The sequence below is a fragment of the Amblyraja radiata genome, chromosome 9, assembly GCF_010909765.2.
Source record: "Amblyraja radiata isolate CabotCenter1 chromosome 9, sAmbRad1.1.pri, whole genome shotgun sequence".
In the NCBI taxonomy this organism is placed as follows: Eukaryota; Metazoa; Chordata; class Chondrichthyes; order Rajiformes; family Rajidae; genus Amblyraja; species Amblyraja radiata.
In genome coordinates, this window is record NC_045964.1 from 42,303,076 (window position 1) to 42,321,976 (window position 18,901).

At 45.5% G+C, this 18,901-nt stretch overlaps 1 long non-coding RNA gene across 1 annotated transcript in view; it reads right to left on the reverse strand.

The window, feature by feature from the left end:
* LOC116977011 overlaps positions 1 to 18,901 on the reverse strand; it is a 106,888-nt gene that overhangs the window by 21,277 nt on the left and 66,710 nt on the right. Inside the window, exon 2 of the long non-coding RNA XR_004413099.1 lies at positions 2,585 to 2,743. This is a non-coding gene — a long non-coding RNA (uncharacterized LOC116977011). The remainder of the gene's footprint in view (positions 1 to 2,584; positions 2,744 to 18,901) is intronic.

Genomic DNA, 18,901 nt, shown 5'->3' on the forward strand with positions numbered 1-18,901 from the left:
CCATAAGTGGACAGAAGGAGGAATGACTGGGGTGGGCCAAGCCTTTGATTATGCAGGCTGCTTTTCCGAGGCAGCGTGAAGTGTAGATGGAGTCAGTGGTGAGGTGTCTGTGGTCTGTGTGATGGATGTATTCTGTGCCTCAATCCTAGATCCTGGCCCACCCAGACCCTCTCATGATTCAGCACCAAAATGACGTTTTCAGAAAGTCGAAATGCAGAGGCACAAGGATAGTAAACCACAACAGAGCGAAACAGAAAATTAGATTGTCACATAATTAAACGTAGCTGTCAGGAATAGAAACAGAATCAACGTAATTTTCTAGCCTCAGCATTGCGCAGCATCATCAACCCGCTGAAAAAAATTCACCCACACAAGAAATTGAAATATTAGGTTTGTTAATGAGCAAAATCAGCAAAACAGAAGCTTAAAACCATGTATAATCAGACAGGAATAGCTTCTTCTCCTCTGTCAGGCTTCTGAACAGTCTTTACACGTTAGGTTACTGATTCACCTCTGCCCCCGTTGCAGACATTGGACTTTGTCTATGGAAATTTTATGTTACAATGCTGGGAACTATATTCTGTACTCCGTATCTTCCCCTTTGCTCTTCCTATTGTACGTGGCTTGATTGTATTTATGTTTAGTATTATATGATCTGATTGCAAAACAAAGCGTTTTCACTGTACCTTGGTATACATGACAATAAGAAAGTTAAACCTAAGCCTAAATATTGAAGTATGTGGGGGGAAAAGCAGATGGAGTTTGTAATGATATAATCTAATCTACAACCATCATTTCTCATTCATGCTGAATATAAACTCATCAATGTAATCAAAAGAATCACCAATGCAGGAAGTAAATACTAATCAGAAAGTTATGCATGGGGGCCAATCAAATGAACATGAATGAACGAGTTATTGGCAGCCGACCCATTGGTAAATCAGCTAACAGGCAGATTTGTTTATACATGTTTGACAAATACACAAAAAGGAGAAAAATGTAGAGAAATCAGGTAACTTTCTTAAAGACATCTTAGGAATTGGAAAGTTGTGAGCAGTATTTGTATTTTGAAGATCAGAACAAGGCTGCCCATACTCCTGGTCTCTAAATTGCACAAACACAGTATCCAAGCTGGTGAGATTTGGTAAGGGTGTAACATAGAAAATAGGACATAGAAAAGTACAGCACAGGAACAGGCCTTTCAGCCCACTATGTGTGCATCAAACATAATGCAACATTAACAAATCTGCCTGCACATGATCCACATCCTTCCATGTCCATTTGCCTATTCAATAGCCTCTTAAATGCCACTATTGTATCTGACTCCATCACTACCATTGGCAGTGCGTTCCAGATGCCCACCACTCTGTGTACAAAACTTGTATCATACAGCTCCTTTAAACCTTGCGCTCTCACCTTAAAACTGTGCTTTGTCTTTGACATTTCCTACCCTGGGAAATAGCTTCTGACCGTCTACACTATCGATGCCTCTCATAATTTTATGCATTTCTATCAGGTCTCCCAGACCAATGAAGGTGACATACCATATGCCTGCTACGCCACTCGATTTACTTGTTTGCCACACTTACATTCATCATTGTCTGGCCCTATGAACGCAGGTACGAGCGCTAGTTGTCACAGACTGCTGACAACTGTGTGACGCTTGGTGAATTGAGCAATGCCTGAGGAGAGTGTTGCAGTTGGTCAAAGTCAGTTTATTGTCACATGTACCAGTTAAGGTACAGTGAACTTCAGATTGCCAGACAGTCATGCCAATAAAGAGCAGCAAGACACCCAAATAAGTTTTTAACATGAAAATCCACCACAGCTACTCCCCCACATTCCCCACTGTGATGGAAGGCAAAAAAAGTTCAATTTTCTTCCCTTCTTTGTTCTCCCGTGGTCGGGGCACTAGAATCTTCCGTTGCTGGGCGATCTTGGCTCCCGGCATCGGCGGACGAGCCCTCCTCATCGGGGCAATCAAGCTCCTGCCTCAGGGGGATCTCAGCTCCCCGCGCCGGGCGATCCGACTCCCGAGTCGGGGCTGGTCGAACCTCCTGCTGCTTGGAGCTTCCCGACATCAGTCTCTACCCGAGACTGCGAGCTCCTCGAATTTGAAATCCACAGGCCGCTGTTGGAACTTCGATCCCAAGCAAGGGAATGCAGGCTCCAATGTTAAGTCCACGGCCCTGCATTAGTCCCACTTAGTCTAGTATCCCTCTAAACATTTCCTATTCTTACTTCCTCTGTGTCAGTGCCAGAAATCCCACCAGTCAGATCCCAGCAATCTGTAGATATTCCGCACACCGCATCTTTTTCTTTCCTCCACGATGTTACCTGCGTTTGTCTTGATTCAAAGGTCTTTTATTGTCACATGTACCAATTAAGGTACAGTGATATGCAAATTACCATACAGCCAGAAGAAAAGAATACAATATTGATGTATAGTATTTAATTGGATGGCATGTAAATGAAAGCTTTTCACTGTACCTCACTCAGTACATGTGCTATTAATAAACCACAGCATAAACCAATCCTAATTTTCTCAGAACTTTCAGTAAAACAGCTGAGAAACACAGCTCACCCACTTCTTTGGCATCTTTCTTTTCCATTGTTTGCAAGTGTGCTCCAGTAGTTTAAAAGACGTGCCAGCATCTGTTTCGGCCACATTGTGGGTTGCCCTTTTAAGAGGAAGAGTTAAAGTAGCCTTGATTGGTGTCCGCTGAGCACAATCCATAGGCGCCTAGGTGGTGAAAAACCAGTGCAGTTAGCAGCAGTATGAGGTTGCCATGGTGATAACCCTCCAATGCACGGGGTGGGGGTGGGGGGGTGGGGGGGGGGGGGGGGGGTGTAAGAGGAGAAACAGATTCACATCTGTCGATGCTCGCATCCGATAAAGCAATAAAATAAGGCATAGTCTGTGATTCATTTTGTGGACTGTAGAATTTGATCTCCTTTGATGAAGGTTATGTTAGTGGCATTCAAGGGGTCTTAGGCTTGGATATGCAAGCAATGGAGAGATATGGATTATGTGCAGGCAAAGATGAATTTGTCTTGGCATCATGGTTGATACAGACATGTTGGGCTGAAGGGCCTGTTTCTGTGTTTTTAGTTTAGAGATACAGTGCAGAAACAGGCCCTTCGGCCCACGGAGTTGGCACCGACCAGTAATCCCCGCACATTAGCACTATCCTACATATGAGGGACATTTATTTAAATTTTACCAAGCCAATTAATCTACAAACCTGTACATGTTTGGAGTGTGGGAGGAAACCGAAGATCTCAGAGAAAACCCACGCAGGTAACGGGGAAATCGTACAACGTACTGAGAGGACATGTAGACAGGATCGAACATGGGCCTCCAGCACTGTAAGGCAGCAACTCTACCGCTATGCCACCGTGCCACCCACTGCGCCATCGTGCCACTAACTGTGCTGTACTATGTTCTATGTACGTCACCAAAATCTAATGAGCAGGCAAATATTGTCAAAGTGAAAGTAATTCACATCCATTGTAATCACATTGCGTTCAGAGTGTTGTGTCTCATCATTTGAAGGCAGTCACTAAAGATATGCGTCCAACAGGTTTATGTTCAGTGATATTGAGTTAGTTTCCTTTCAAGCATTTTATTTTGTACCATATATACTTTAAAAAATGTCATTTCACAAATATTTAGACCAATCTGAAATTTACAAGGATGATGCCAGGACTTAAGAACGTGAGCGAAAGGGAGAGGTTGATAAGCCATGACAGTATTCTTTGGAGCGCAGGAGGCTGGGGTGAACCTGTAAATGTGTATACATGTTGTAATACGTGTATACATGTAAATCATTCATGAAGGGAATTGATAGGGTGAATGCACAGAGTTTTTTCCCCAGGGTAATGTCAGAAGGTCAGAAGGAATAGGAGTAGAATTAGGCCATGGGGCCCATCAAGTGTGCTCTGCCATTCAATCATGGCTGATCTATCTCTTCCTCCTAAGTCCATTCTCCTGCCTTCTCGCCATAACCATTGACAACCCTTGGCTTGAAATGAGGGATGTCTCAGGGGACGTTTGAGAAGCTGGGTATGTTCTCCCTTGAGCAAAAAAAGGTTGACGGAAAATGTGACAATGGTTCTAAGCCTGAGAATGCCTATAATGATTCCCCCCCCAACCCCCACATTTGGGGGGGTGTAAACAATGGCTTGGGGATTGGAACCCAATCTATCTCGTATATCTAACGAGGAAAGAAGGGTTGTGATGTGGTTGTGACGAGGGGAGAGGGGGGAACCATGTCGACCACATTTTTAGCCAGTGAGACAGTAGAGATTGTTGAATGGCAAGTGGGACATGAATCAGAGGAGTTAGTTTGTTTATATCAACTTCATCAATGGATTCAGAACCACACTGCCCACGGCTTGAGGCAAGATCTTTCCTGCCAAGGCCAGAATCATCTCAACCAAGGGGGTTAAATCAGCAAGACTCTGGAGGAACTCAAAGGGCCAAGAAGCATCTGTGGGAGGAATGGTAGACGATGTTTCAGGTTGTTATCTTTCTTCAGGCCATAATACTCACATATCATGTTAATACCTCATAAGTAGTGATTTCCTAGATTTCCAAATGGGGAATGAATTGGCAGGCTCACTCTCCCAGCTCTGGGTGAGTATAAGCTACTCAAAGGGAATGGTGATGTTATTGGAGAAAATGTAATTTTGGTGGTTACTAGTAACATACATTTTCAGAGTAATACACACCCCCAATAACCTTGGAATCTAGGTTCTGACGACTTATTTTCTCTTTTTTTAGTAAACTTATTGTTTAACAGGCCACTCAAACCACATTAAAATTTGGCGAAAGGTGCCTTGTTCCACATATCTCACTTAGCCTCAACTAATTCAAGCACATCACCATAACCTCCGTTGTAAAGGGACTCGAAAGCTCAGCCTAAATCTGAAATAGGTTTTGCTTAGTAAACCAGCATATCAAGTTAGATCAACGGATCAGGCAGCATCTCTGCAGAAAAAGGATGGGTGAAGTTTCGGGTCGGGACCCTTCTTCAGTCTCAAGTTAGATATCAAGTTACTTGCTGTTCTTGAAATTTGTTTTGAGCTTTGTCAGAACACTGGAAGTGGCGAGGGAGAGGAGATTGAATCCAGCATGGAACAATAAAGTGGTGGGTTACAGAATGATTAGGGTCACAGTGAGACTGTCCTGGTTACGCATGTGAGGAAGGAAGTGGGAAACAGATTGCCCACATTGAGGAACCACAAGTTTGCAAGCACAAATCACAAGATCAGTTAATGAGAGAATATCAGTGAGTTGGTCCACTGATGTCATGCTGTAATGTGAAGTCATGGCCCAGAGGAAGACAGCAAGAATTCATCAGTTAATCTTTAGCTTCAGATGAATCAATGTAACTAGCCATTGCAATGGCAAACTCTGTCATCATTTTACTGATAGTATGTGATCTATCACAGTGAAATAAACTGAGGAAAGCAGTCAAAAAGAAAACACTGCAGATGCTGAAAGCATTATTCCTTGCATATGATGAATAATAAATAATATTAGCATATTGTAAAGGAGTTAAGTCTGACACACTGTAACTTTACTGAGTCTTTAATAAAGGCACATGTCAAACACGTCCCAGTACTGACTGCATCTAGTCTTCAGGCGTACTGGAACCAAGGGAGGAGCAAGGGGAAGATATCACAGTTATACTGAGATGACTGGGCATGGTTAGTGGTATTGAGGTAGCTACATTATAGATTGCATGCATAAACCATCTACATCCTTTCCCTTAGAAATCTAAAATTGAAGTTATAACAGTAGCAGTGTGATTATACAACACATGCAAATTTAAACAAAATCACCGTAGCGGACAGGAGGTTTGACAACCCGACCCGAGCGTGTGCGTATAGCACCATCACCCTCCCCACCAGATAGTAGAGGAGGCGGAGCAGTAGCAGCCGGGAAGGAGAAAGTCGGCGGCGACCCGACCGGGAATGCGGGAGGTGACCCAACCGGCACAGGTGATCCAGGAGGAGGAGACGGGGGAGAAGGAGGAGAAGGAGAACGAGCAGGGGAGGAGATCATCTGCCCGAAAGCAGGAAGCGCAGAGGGAGGAGAACGCGGCAAGCGAACTGACCGGGGCATGCAGGGAGCTGTGGGGTAATTAGTAATGACAGGCTTGAAACGCAACGGAGGAGCGTAGTGATCCGCAGGAGGAAGCAGAGGCTCGTTAACGGCCAACAGGTGCTGGCGGCTCCGGCGGTAGACAGTTCCATCAAAGTCCACCAGGTAAGATCTCGGGGAAGTGTCCACACCAACAACGGTTGCGAGTCGAGAGAATCCGGTGACTGTCTGCATGCAGACGACCTGGCCAGGCAGTAGTGTTGAGAGCGGGCGGCAGGACTTGTCGTGAGAGCGGCGCTGTACCTCATGCTTGTGAGCAATCCGTTGCTGAATGGCGGCAGGCTGGAGGACCTTGGGCACCAGGGATTGTTGGGCGATCGGCATCGGTGGGCGAAGCACCTGGGACATCAGACGCTGGGCAGGGGATCGTATGGTAGGGTCCCGTGAGATGTTGCGAAGGTTTAGTAGACCCAGGTAGAAGTCACCATTGGAGAGACGAGACTGCTCGAGCAAATTCTTGGCACTGCGGACAGCTTGCTCGGCCAGGCCGTTGCTCTGCGGATATTCGGGGCTGCTGGTATAGTGAGTGAAGTTCCACTTCACAGCGAAAGCCTGGAATTCTGCACTGGCGAACTGACGGCCGTTGTCGGTCTGCAAGCGGACCGGGGACCCAAAGGTAGCAAAGTGTCTGCGCAGCTTGCTGATAACCATTTCAGAGGTGATAGCAGGGAGAAAGTCCACTTCGAACCAGTTGGAGTATGAATCAACCAACACCAGGTAGTGCTTGCCTCGTCATTCGAATATGTCAGCAGCCAGCGAGGTCCAGGGCATGGCAGGCGCAGGCTGCTGCAGAAGTGGCTGGCGCTGCTGATGTGGGGCAAGAGTGTTGCAATCAGGACAGGAGGCTACTCGGGCTTTAATGTACTTGGCCATGCCAGGCCAATAGTATTGTTGTTGGGCATGTGAGACGGTGGCATCGGCTCCGGGATGCCCCATGTGGGCAGCGTTGTAGTACAAGTCGTATAGGGAGGCAGGGACGACCACCTTGTGACCCTTGATGATGATGCCGTCCCGGAGCGGACCAGAAAGAAAGGGTGGGCGCCCGCAGGCAGTGAGGTGCGTCTGCTGGGCCACCCCCGCTGGATGACAGCTGCGAGCTGTTGCAGGTCGGGGTCGTTGGCGGTGTGCTCAACCAGGCACTGCAGCTGCTTAGAGGGAACAAAGTTGACATTGAGTACCTGCAGATCCTCCTGCTCGTAGGGGTGCCTGTCACAGGAGCATCTCGGTGCCCCTCTTGTACACGATCAGAAAGTCGAACCGCTGGAGCTGTAACATCATGCGCTGGAGTCTAGCTGGAGCGATATGGATAGGCTTATTGAGGATGGTCACCAAGGGTTGATGATCCGTCTCGACGGTGAATCTGGTACCGAAAAGGAAGTCCTTGAACTTGGAGCAGGCGAATACAACCGCAAGAAGCTCCTTCTCGATTTGTGCATAGCGCTGCTCAGTGTCTGTCATGGTACGCGAGGCATAAGAAATGGGCTGCAGCGAGCCGTCATCACACGTAACTACAATTGGACGTTGCAGATCGAAAAACTTGAGAGTCGGTGTGCTAATCAGCTTTGTTTTGAGAAGGTCGAAAGCCTGCTGGTGTTGGGGAAACCAGGACCAGGCAATGCGGGAATGCGGAAGGTGACCCAACCGGCACAGGTGATCCAGGAGGAGGAGATGGAGGAGATGGGGGAGAAGGAGAACGAGCAGGGGAGGAGATCATTCAACAGCTCTGATAATAGAGGGGCGTGGTTAGTGGTATTGAGGTAGCTACATTATAGGTTGCATGCATAAACCATCTACACATGTTATTCATTGCTTAACATTTTTTAACGCATTTCGCTGGAGATGTAATTTGTAAGTTTATCAAGTCAATGGCAACTTCAAATTAATCTGAGTAGCTTTCAAATTTGATCACTTGACTGTTTAAAGAGATTATAAATTCACATTTAGAGTTCCCACAATAGAGCATGCAGAAGCAACAGCTCAGCTGGTAGAGCTGCTGACCAGTCTTGGGTTCAATCCTGACCTTGGGTGCTATCTGTGTGGAGTTTGCATGTTCTCCCTGTGACTGCTTCAGCTTCCTCCGGGTGCTCTGGTTTCCTCCCATATCCCAAAGATGTGCGGATTAGTAGGTTTTTATTTGGCATCTGTAAATTGGCTCTAATGTGCAGGGAGCAGATGAGAAAGTGGGATAACATAGAACTAGATTGAATGAGTGATCGATGGTCATTGTGGACTCAATGGGCCGAGGGCATGTTTTCATGCTGTATCTGAACTAAATGCAGATAACATTTCAGGCAATCTTTCAGGGACTTGGATTGAGATTAAGTTTTAGGTAGTATGGGATAAATCAGAGTTCAGATCATACATTGTATGAGTAATCGAACCGATAATAATGTCAGTATATCAAATCGAATAAATGACGCTTCCAGTCAACGACACATGTCAAGTTTCCCTGAAAGTCAAAATTCTCTGGCATAATATAGTTCAATCCCACTATATGTTGAACAAATATTAAGTTAAGTTAAGAAACATTTGGACAAGCAAGCAGAAATACTGAAAATAAATGTTTGAAGTTGCCCCCTCTCTTATCAGAGCTGTTGAATGATCTTCCATTAAGCTACAGTGTAGCCCTGATCCTCCAACCAACCTCATTGCCGATATTGGACATTTTTATCTGTAACTGTACTGGTACACTGCTGCAAAACTATATTTTCTCTTTGTGCTATCTGTTAAATAGCTTGATTGTACCAATGTACAGTATAGTGTAATCGTATCTATTATGGATAACATGCAAACAGAAGCTTTTCTCTGTATCTCGGCACAAGTGACAATAATAAACCATATCAATATCAGTTTGCTATGACATTTAGACGTTTGTTTTTAACAAAATATTTTCATCTTTCTATTTGTACTTTTATGTTTTACTTTAAAATGGTTGCTGTCAAATTGCTTTCTATCATTTAAATACTAATTATTTATTTCAAAAAAGTTACATTTTGAACTTTTTTATTTTTGCTGGTGACCATTAAAATATTACTGTCATATTACTCTAGAGATATTATGCGACTCTCACACCCATCACCATCAGTGTTGATAATTATACGGTAGATGTCACACCACACTTTTGTTAATTGCTGGAAATATATAAATATATAATAATATTTTCACCAAAATTGCAACATCCCCCATGCTTGCTTCATTGAATATTAAACACTGAATTTGAATACCTCATACATATTCAATTCTGCATAATACCAAATTCAATTTGAATATGCTAAATGGAAAAAAAATCCCTCTATAATAAGCTTAATTGCAATAAAATTTTACTGATATTGCAAACAGACTTTTCCCATGTGAAACATTCTAATACTGCTATTATATGTTGGCTATCTGTATATCTCATATAGGAAGAGCTATTGGTAAAAAAAAAAGAAGGAAGGCTGAAGGATTTATTTAGAACAAAACTTCAGGAGTAAATATATCTGTAATTTAAGAAATAGTGGTTTTAATAATGTATCAAGGACTGGAGATACAAAAGAGCTATTTTATATCACCTCATTATTGCAATGTTTCATAAATAGAATAATCGTGGTTCTAATTAGCAATGAGAATATGTAATTAGTAAAGCCGTATGAAAGACAATGAATAACTGCAAGCTTCCAGTTTAAATCACTGAGTTAATCCATCTTTACAAACTATTTGGTTGGGGGTGTATGATATGTAGCCCCAAAACCAAAAGTTAAAACACTGCCATAATTGGTCTTATTATATTAAAGCAAGATGTGTGACTCATGAATCTGATAAAGATTTTTGAGGAAGTAACTAAAAAGAAAGATGAGGCCAAAGCCATAGATGTCGTCTACAGGGACTTCAGCAATGCATTTGATAGGGTTCCGCATAGTGGAGTCCTCTGGAAGGTTAGATCGCATGGGATTCAGGGAGAGCTAGCTGACTGGATAGAGAATTTGCTTCATGGAAAGAAGCAGAGGGTGATGGTGGAAGCTTGCTTCTCGGACTGGAGGCCTGTGACTAGTGGATTGCCTCAGGCAACCAGTGCTGGGCCCTTTGCTGTTTGTGGTATATATCAACAATTTGGATGAGAATGTACAAGGCATGATTAGCAAGTTTGCAGATGACACAAAAGTGGATGGCATGGTAGATAGTGAAGATGGTTATCAAAAATTGCAGCAGGATCTTGATCGATTGGGCAGGTGGCCTGAGGATTGGTGAATTCAGTTTAATACAGATAAGCGTGAGGTGTTGCATTTGCGAAGTCAAGCTAGGACAGGACCTCCACAGTGAATGGGAAGGCTCTGGGGAGTGTTATAGCACAGAGGGATGTAGGAGTGCAGGTACATAGTTCCATGAAAGTGGCATCACAGGTAGATAGGGTTGTCCAAGCTCTTTCGGCACCTTGGCCTTCAACAGTCAGAGTATTGAGTAAAAAAATTGGGAGGTTACGTTACAGTAGTTCAAGAAATTGGTAAGGTCACATTTGGAGTGTTATGTTCCATTTAGGTCACTTTAATCTCAGAAAGGGTGTAGAGAAGATTTACGAGGATGTTGCCAGGACTCGGGACATGAGTTATAGGGCGAGGTTGAGCAGACTAGGACTTTATCCCTTGGAGTACAGAAGAATGAGGGGTGATCTTACAAGATCACGAGAGGAATAGATTGGATAATTGCCCAGAGCCTTTTACCCATCAAGAACCAGAGGATATAGGTTTAAGGTGAAGGGCAAAAGATTTAATTGGAACCTGAGGGACAACATTTTTACACAAATGGCGGTAGGTATATGGAATAAGCTGCCAGAGGAAGTAATTGAGGCAGATAATATCACAATGCTTAAAGGATATTTGGACATGTACTAACATCAATTGGATAGGTTAGAAGGATATGAACCAAACGTTGTAGATGGGAACAATATGTTGGTTGGTCTGGGCAAGTTGGGCTAAAAGGCCTGTTCCCACGTTGTATGACTCTATGACTATGACTGATCATCATTTAATATAAGTAATTTGACAATGACTTCCACTCGCACAGGCTAAAGTTAATTTTCTTCATTCAAAATTGTGCTTTGACTTGGGGAGGTGTGATCTATGTATAATAGCTTTCACACCCTTTGAATCTTAAATATTCTTTCACTCAGAGCTGTATATTGTGAGGGTGTGCACTGATACAAGGAACGTCGTCCAATTTATTGTAATATGAATATGACAATATGAATGGTGAATATGGAGAGTGAAATACAGGTACAAGACATTTGTGCTTCATTATAGATTCAACACATAAAACATAAATTACACATAGATTTGATTAAAGAGAATGAAACCATAAACCCATCAAACCCATCTCCAAACTGCGGGATCTAGGAATCAGCTCTGTCTTTGAAACAACATAACTTCCTTCTACAAAGAAGAAGGGTCCTGACCAGAAACGTTGCTTTCCATTTCCACCACAACTACTGCCTGACCTGCTGAGTTCCCCAAACACATTGTGTTCAGAACTATAAAGACCATTATAAAATGGACATCAAAACACTAAATATATATACACACACACACAGTTCTACACAATCGTCTTGTTATTTTATGCAGACTATCCAAACAGCCCAGGGTACAAAGGTACAGGCATCTGATTAATAATTTACTTTTCAACAAGTTTGATTAATCTTTCTTCCTCTATTCAATGCCTAGTGCTGTACCTGTGAATATAAAAAGGTGTTGTGTATTCAGCTGATTAAATATGACAGAAAAGGCAAAATATTGTCGCAGAGTCTGTCTCACTGACGTTACTGATCAACTCTGCGATAGATATTTATCATCCTCTGAACGTTACAGCTGACTGCACCGATGAATACATTTCAGAGATGGAAATGAAGCTCGACAAAGCTTCGCTTATGCAACAATGAAAAGGGCACAAAATAAAAGCAAAGAAATAAAATTGCTATTGCCCAGTATGCTGCAATTTTACCCTTCAAAATTAATCACTAGTAAGCCATAATAGGTCAAAATATCAAAATGCCTTAAGTCAGTTAATTTGGGAATGCTGTTCCTGCAAAATAAGCAAAACAAAATATCTAAATTAAGTTATCCTTTTTTAGTTGTACTGTTGAATTTGGCTTTGTTACACAAATGTTACTCAATTTTCTCCTATAGTTTGGCATCTTGTTCATTTTATTTCTATATACAAACTAAGCCAATTAAAAGTGTGTTTGGTTTTAGCATGCTCATTTAAAACATACAACATTGAAGAGTACCACACAGGAACAGTCCCTCCTGTCCACAATGCCCCTGCCGAACATATGACCAAGTTAATCTCCTCTTCTTGCACATGATTCATAACCATCCATTTCCTGCATATCCATGCATCTAAAAGCCTCTTAAATGTCTACCCTATCTAGGCCTCTCATAATTTTAAATACTTCCATCGGGTCTCCCCTCAGCCTCCGATGTTGCAGAGATAAGTTTGTCCAATCTCTCCTTGTAGCCAATACCTTAAAAACCTGGCATTCTTCTGGTAATCCTCTTCTGCATTTGTAGCAATCCTATTATACGAACACAAGTTACAGTCAAACAATAACTACGTGGCTATTGACATTTATAAGCATATAGTAAGCCTTCAAGAAAGAAATGGAGAAAGAACCAGAAACCAACTAGTTAAATAACAGAAATGCTAATATGTCCAGCAGATTTTTTTTGGTGGTAGATCAGGGTCACTGAGGAGAGGGGAGGGGTGTGGTTGATGGTTGGGGCTGCTAGCAATGGCTCATTCTTCACTCACAGCGCGTGCCGCAGTCTGAAAAGCGAGCGGGCCGCGAAAAGCGAGCGGGGAGTGGAGGAAGGGAGCGGGGAGTGGAGGAAGGGAGCGGGGAGTGGGGATCGGGGAGCGGGGAGCGGGGAGTGGGGATCGGGGAGCGGGGAGTGGGGATCGGGGAGCGGACAGTGGTCAGCAGGCAGCGGTGCGCGAGTAAACCAAATTACTGTGTGTTCAGTGGCTTCAATCCAGAGCCCGGGGGAGGAGGGCGGCTGTGCTGCGGGGGAGGGCGGTTGTGCTGCGGGTGAGGCGGGGCAGATGGCCGGCTGAGTGCGAGTCGACTGCGAACGGGCGGCGACCAAATGACAGCGAGTTGGGGGGGGGGGGTGTAATGGGGTAACTCGCTGCGCATGGAAAACAGTGCGCAGCAGGCCGTGCGAGCAGACCCATTGTGACGTCATCAGCTCGTATATTTTCTGTTATTTGAAATTTTTGAACATTTTCATAATTTTATCGTAAGGGTGTCATTTATCAGAGCGGAAGTAATCACACACACACACGCACTCGCACTCGCACTCGCACTCGCACTCGCACTCACTCGCACTCGCACTCGCACGCGCACACGCACACATCCAAGATCAGAGTTTTAATAGTTACTAGACCAAGTGGGGGGTTAGGGAGGGAGGGGGGAGAGAGAGAGTTAGGGGGGGTAGAGGGGGAGGGGAGGGGGAGATGGGGGGAACGGGGAGAGAGAGTAGAGGGGAGAGAGGTGGGGGGTGAGGGAAGAAGGGGGGAGAGAGCAGGGGGAGAGGGAGGAGGCGGGTAGAGAGGAGGGGGGAAAGAGGGGGAGGGAGGAGGGGGATGGGGAGAGGGGGAGGAGAGGGGAGGGGGAGAACGGTGGGGAGAGGAGGGGGAGAGAGGAGGAGGGACGGGAGAGGAGGAGGCGGCAGGTGGAGAGGAGGAGGGGAGTCAAGCGGGCAAGCGGGCTGCGGTCAGAGGAGGGCTGATTCCCGAACACTCCCGTTGGCGGCTGCAGGATTCAGGCTTCAGGCTGCAGGCTTCATTCAGGCTTCAGGGCCCGAGTAAGGGAAGGTGGGGGGGGTGGTTTGGGGGAAAGAGGGGGGGAGAGAGTAGGAGGAGGGGGAGAGGAGGAAAGGAACGGGGCACGTGTCAACCAAAGGACTTCAGCGGCTTCAATCCAGAGCCTGGGGCGGGAGGGGTCGTCACAAGGGAGGGCTGATTCCCAAACGCTCCTGTTGGCGGCTCCCAGCTGCAGGCTGCAGACTTCAGGCTTCAGGGCCCGAGTATGGGGGGGGGGGGGGTAGTGGTCGGGGGGGACAGGGGGGAAGAGGAGGAGGAGGGGGGAGAGGAGGAGGGGAGGGGGGAGAGGAGGAGGGGAGCGGGAAGCGGGGAACGGGGAGCGGGGAGCGGAGAGCGGGGCGCGCGTCAACCAAAGGACTTCCGCGGCTTCAATCCAGAGCCCGGGGGGGGGGGCATTAGAGGGGTCGGAGGGTGATGTCACTTGCAACGCATGGAATATAGCATGAGCAGAGCCATTGTGACGTGCCCATCTAGTTTATTTTCAAACATTTGTGAACATTTTCATAAATAACTCAAGGAATAAAGCTCAAATTTTCAGGTAAGATGATTTTGGACTCCACCGGATAAAACTCTACAAGAATATGTAAAAATTTAACCGTGAGGACGTTGTTTTTCAGAGCAGATGTGATTATACACACACACACACATATCCGAGATCAGACTTTTAATAGTTAAAAGATTATCTGTGTATTGTGTTTATAGGCCTGTTAGGCTGCTGCAAGTAAGAATTTCATTGTTCCTTTGTCAGTACTTACGACAATTAAACACTCTTGATTCTGTTATTAGGAATATTAAATGCCTCCTGAGTTATTAGATGTTCTTCATTTAAATGGCGGGGTGGGAGATTGCAACCTTCACGTGGTCCGCCCTGTTTCGACAAATGCAATCAACCTGGCGTGCACAGTCAAATAAGATCAAATAGAACAAGTTGTCCTACAACTTTAGGCTGTGCACGCCATACGCAAGAAGAAGATTTAAATGGCAGGGCCTGGGTTATTTGATCTCAAGCAATCACCCTTGAACTCTGTTAATAATTTGGCAGCGTTTGCAACGTTATTGATAAATGATTGAAAAGGGCAACTGAAATATATCTCAAGCTTTTTGGAATTCTGTGTGATATATTTTGAAATAAAATGGCTTTTAAGTAGATAGTTTTTTTGTGAATGGAGGTATCAGTCAATTGCTCTTTCCTTCTTCTCTGATGCGGCACAGTGGCATATTTGATAAAGCTGCTGCCTCACAGCGCCAGAGAGCGGCGGTGCAGGCAGGCAGTTTGAAAGACAGAGATTCTGTCACCTTCTGCTGGTAGGACTTCAATTCTCTGGGGTAACCCCAACAGAAAATCTGATTTGTTATACCTCAGCCACATTTGACCCACAAGTCTGTTGATGGAAAGACAAGTAAAAGATTTGGGAAAACACAAAGTGCTGGAGCAATGCAGCGGGTTAGGTAGTAGAGGGAATGGACAGGCTACTTTTTGGGTCGCGACCCTTCTTCAGAACGATTGTTGTAGGGAGGAAAAAACTTGGAAAGAGAGGTGGGGGCAGGACAATGCCTGGCAAGTGTAAGTGAATACAGGTGAGGGGAAGGGGGGGGGTAGTTGATTAGTAGATGGGTGGTCAAAGACTATAGGTGAAAAGGAGACAAAAGATTTGGCAGCATTTTGATGCTGACTGTCAGCATTACAAAGTACTGAAATGGCCCAAAAGAGTGTGTGAGACTGCCCTCCCCTGGCAAATCAATGCCACAGAATAAGTTAGTCCAGCTGTTGTGCTGCATTGCATTTTTCCTGCTAAATTAATTCAGCATGATAATGGGGCAGAGATAAATGCAGCACTGGCTTCTCTGGCAGCAAGAATTTATAATACATTAAACATTTAATTTGTCATTTTGATGTCCAGTGTATTTCAATATAGTGCCATCAGGACTCGGGGCCTTAACGTGAGAATATAGAATATTAGAAATTATATTTCTCCTCAGACAATATTGGAGTTTTCACAGACTTGGAAGTTAAAGGTTGGTGCCAGAATGTGATGACTCTCTGCGTGCTGATCCAGAAGAGAATCAATTGTACTCACATACAGCATGATTTGACTGGATAGCAAATCAAGCTTTTCACTGTATCTCTGTACACACAGAACATAGAACAGTACAGCACACGAACAGCCCCTTCAGCCCACAATATCTGTGCCGAAGATATTTGTGCCAAAATCAAATACTGTCTAGGTACACAGGTGGCATTTCTTCATTCCTTTCCACCAATGTTCTCGAGGTGCAATTTAGATTGAAGGCAGAAAATGGGGGCTGCACAATCCTTGAGTCTTGGAATCAAAGTTTGGTGACCTTCTTTGTAAAGATGCATACAGGTAGGACAAAGCATGGGTGAGCATTCTGGGGGTCATGAGCCTGAACACAGGTGTTATTGCTCAACACACTGCCATCTTTAGCATCACTTCTGCAGATCTGTTCGGGGTGAAACGAGAGCCAGTCTAGCAGTGCTGGTTAGTTTTAACAGCAATAATCGCCACGAGTTTCAATACAAGGCTACTGCAAATTAACAGCACACGGACCTAATTTACACATACAATTATGCCATTATTCCACAACTCATAGGATTTACTTAAATGCATGCAAATATTCCTCTCTGTGGTGTGCAGTATGCGCATTGCTGGGGAGGTGTGGTGTGCATTGTGTGGTGTGGTGCCGAAGGGGCTGGCGGAGAGGGTGTGTTGCTGCATTCCCAAAGGTTGAAGGTAATATATTAACACACCTGGTGAACATTCTAATGATGAAGAAAAATGCACAGGGCAATTGAATTCCTAGACAATCAGCTCTGATTGTATAGGATCTTGTCTCATTGGTTCTGTTAATGTTAATCTCAGAAATGAGCAATCTGCAGCCATGATTTTGTATGTCTCCAGATTTTGACCATTTCTGATCTGGAAATCATTAACTTTTTCATGTTGCTACATGCGATCTAAATTGGATTTAAAATCCAAATTTATACATTTTGAAAATGTCTGAGGGTCCTCAAAATAACCTCATTCAATCTATTTCTCCAAGAGGGGCTCATAAAATAGCGAGTATTATGTGCCTGATTCAACTTCTACCAAAATAACTTTGTCTGAAGAAGGATCTCGACCTGAAACGCCCCCCATTCCTTCTCTCCAGAGATGCTGCCTGTCCCGCTGTTACTCCACGATTTTATTTTGACCATGGTACTTTATACCTCTTGGAGCTGCAGTTTCATTTGGTGGTCAGCAGATGGCAGTTTGTCTCTTTGTTCAGCTAGAAAGGCACGGGAAGGTCTGAGGCCCACTCCCTTTACAGTTGAAATCTGTCTGAACCCACTTCATCCAGTTCCATTAGTACACAAAGAAACACCTGCCGCTTAGACATAGAGTCATACAGGACCTTGACACAATTTGTCCATGCAACCAAGATGCCCCATCTAAGCTAGTCCCATTTGTCTGCGTTTGCAACATGTCCCAAAGTAACCCAATGCTCCACAAAATTTTCTTCTGCATTATTTATGTCACACTGGACACAAATGAGTCCTGAACCAAACGTCTCCTGTCCATTCCCTCCACAGATACTGCCTGACCCGCTGATTTCCTCCAGAACTTTGAATTTTGCTCAAGATTCCAGCATCTGCAGTCTTTTGTGTTTCCATTTTTGTACCCTGTCTGAATGAACTCCAGGGCTGCCAACTCTCACGCTTTGAGCGTGAGAATCACGCCCTCAAGCAAACTTTCACGCCCTCACGCTGATCAGAAATTTCTCACGCTCTGTGGTGAGAAATTCCGTGATCAACGGAAATTTCAAAACTCGGATAAACTGCATGGTCTGCGGGTGTTGGAGAGCCGGGGCTGCGGGAGGGATGGGAGCAGAACCAGCGACGGGAACAGATGCGGGGAGCCGGGACTGGCAGTGTTTGCCGGGGCTGCGAGTCGCTCGCTGCAGCTCTGGCCATGGAGCACTCCGGACAGTGCAAGTCCAGGGCGTCGGAGGCGTCAGAAGCGTTGCGCCGCTGCCGCGAGAGTCCCTGTGCCTAAGGAACAGACTCTCAAAGGGAGATGGAGAGAGAGAGAGAGGGGAAGGAGACAGGGAGACAGTGGGGAGAGAGAGAGGGGGGTGAGATGAGAGAGAGGGGAGAGGCAGAGGGGGAGTGAATGGAGAGAGAGAAGAGGGAGAGGGGGGGGGAGAGGGGGGAGAGAGGTAGGGGAGAGAGAGGGGGGTGAGTGAGGTGGGAGAGGGGGGGAAAGAGAGAGGGGTGAGAGGGAAGAAAGAGGGAAGAGAGAGAGGGGTGGAGGCGGGAGGAGAGGGTAGGAGGGAATGGGAGAGAGAGAGGGGGAAGAGAGAGGGGTGGTAAAAGAGAGGGGGAGGGAAGGAGGGGAAAGAGAGAAACGGGGGAGAAAGAGAGAGAGATGGGGGGGCAAAGAGAAAGAGGCGATAGAGACAGAGGAGAAAGAGAGAGGGGAAGCAAGGGGGAGAGTGAGGTGAGAGGGAAGAAAGGGGAGAGAGAGAGGAGGAGTAGAGATGAGAGGGAAGAGAGAGAGGGGGAAGAGAGAGGTGAGAGGAGAGAGGGAGGCGGAGAGTGTTGTGGGAGAGGGAAGAGGGAGGGAGATAGAGAGGGAGGGAGAAAGAGAGAGAGGGAGAGGGGGGAAGCAAGGGGAGAGAGAGAGAGGGGGACAGAGAGAAGAGGGGATGAGAGAGAAGAAAGAGAGGGGGACAGAGAGAGGGGGAGAGAGAGTTAGGGGAAAGAGAGGAGAGAGTAGGGGAAAGAAAGGGGAGATAGAGTTAGGGGGAGAGGGGAGAGAGAGAGGAGGGAGAGGGGGAAGAGAGAGGGGGGAGAGTGAGGTGGGAGGGAGAGAG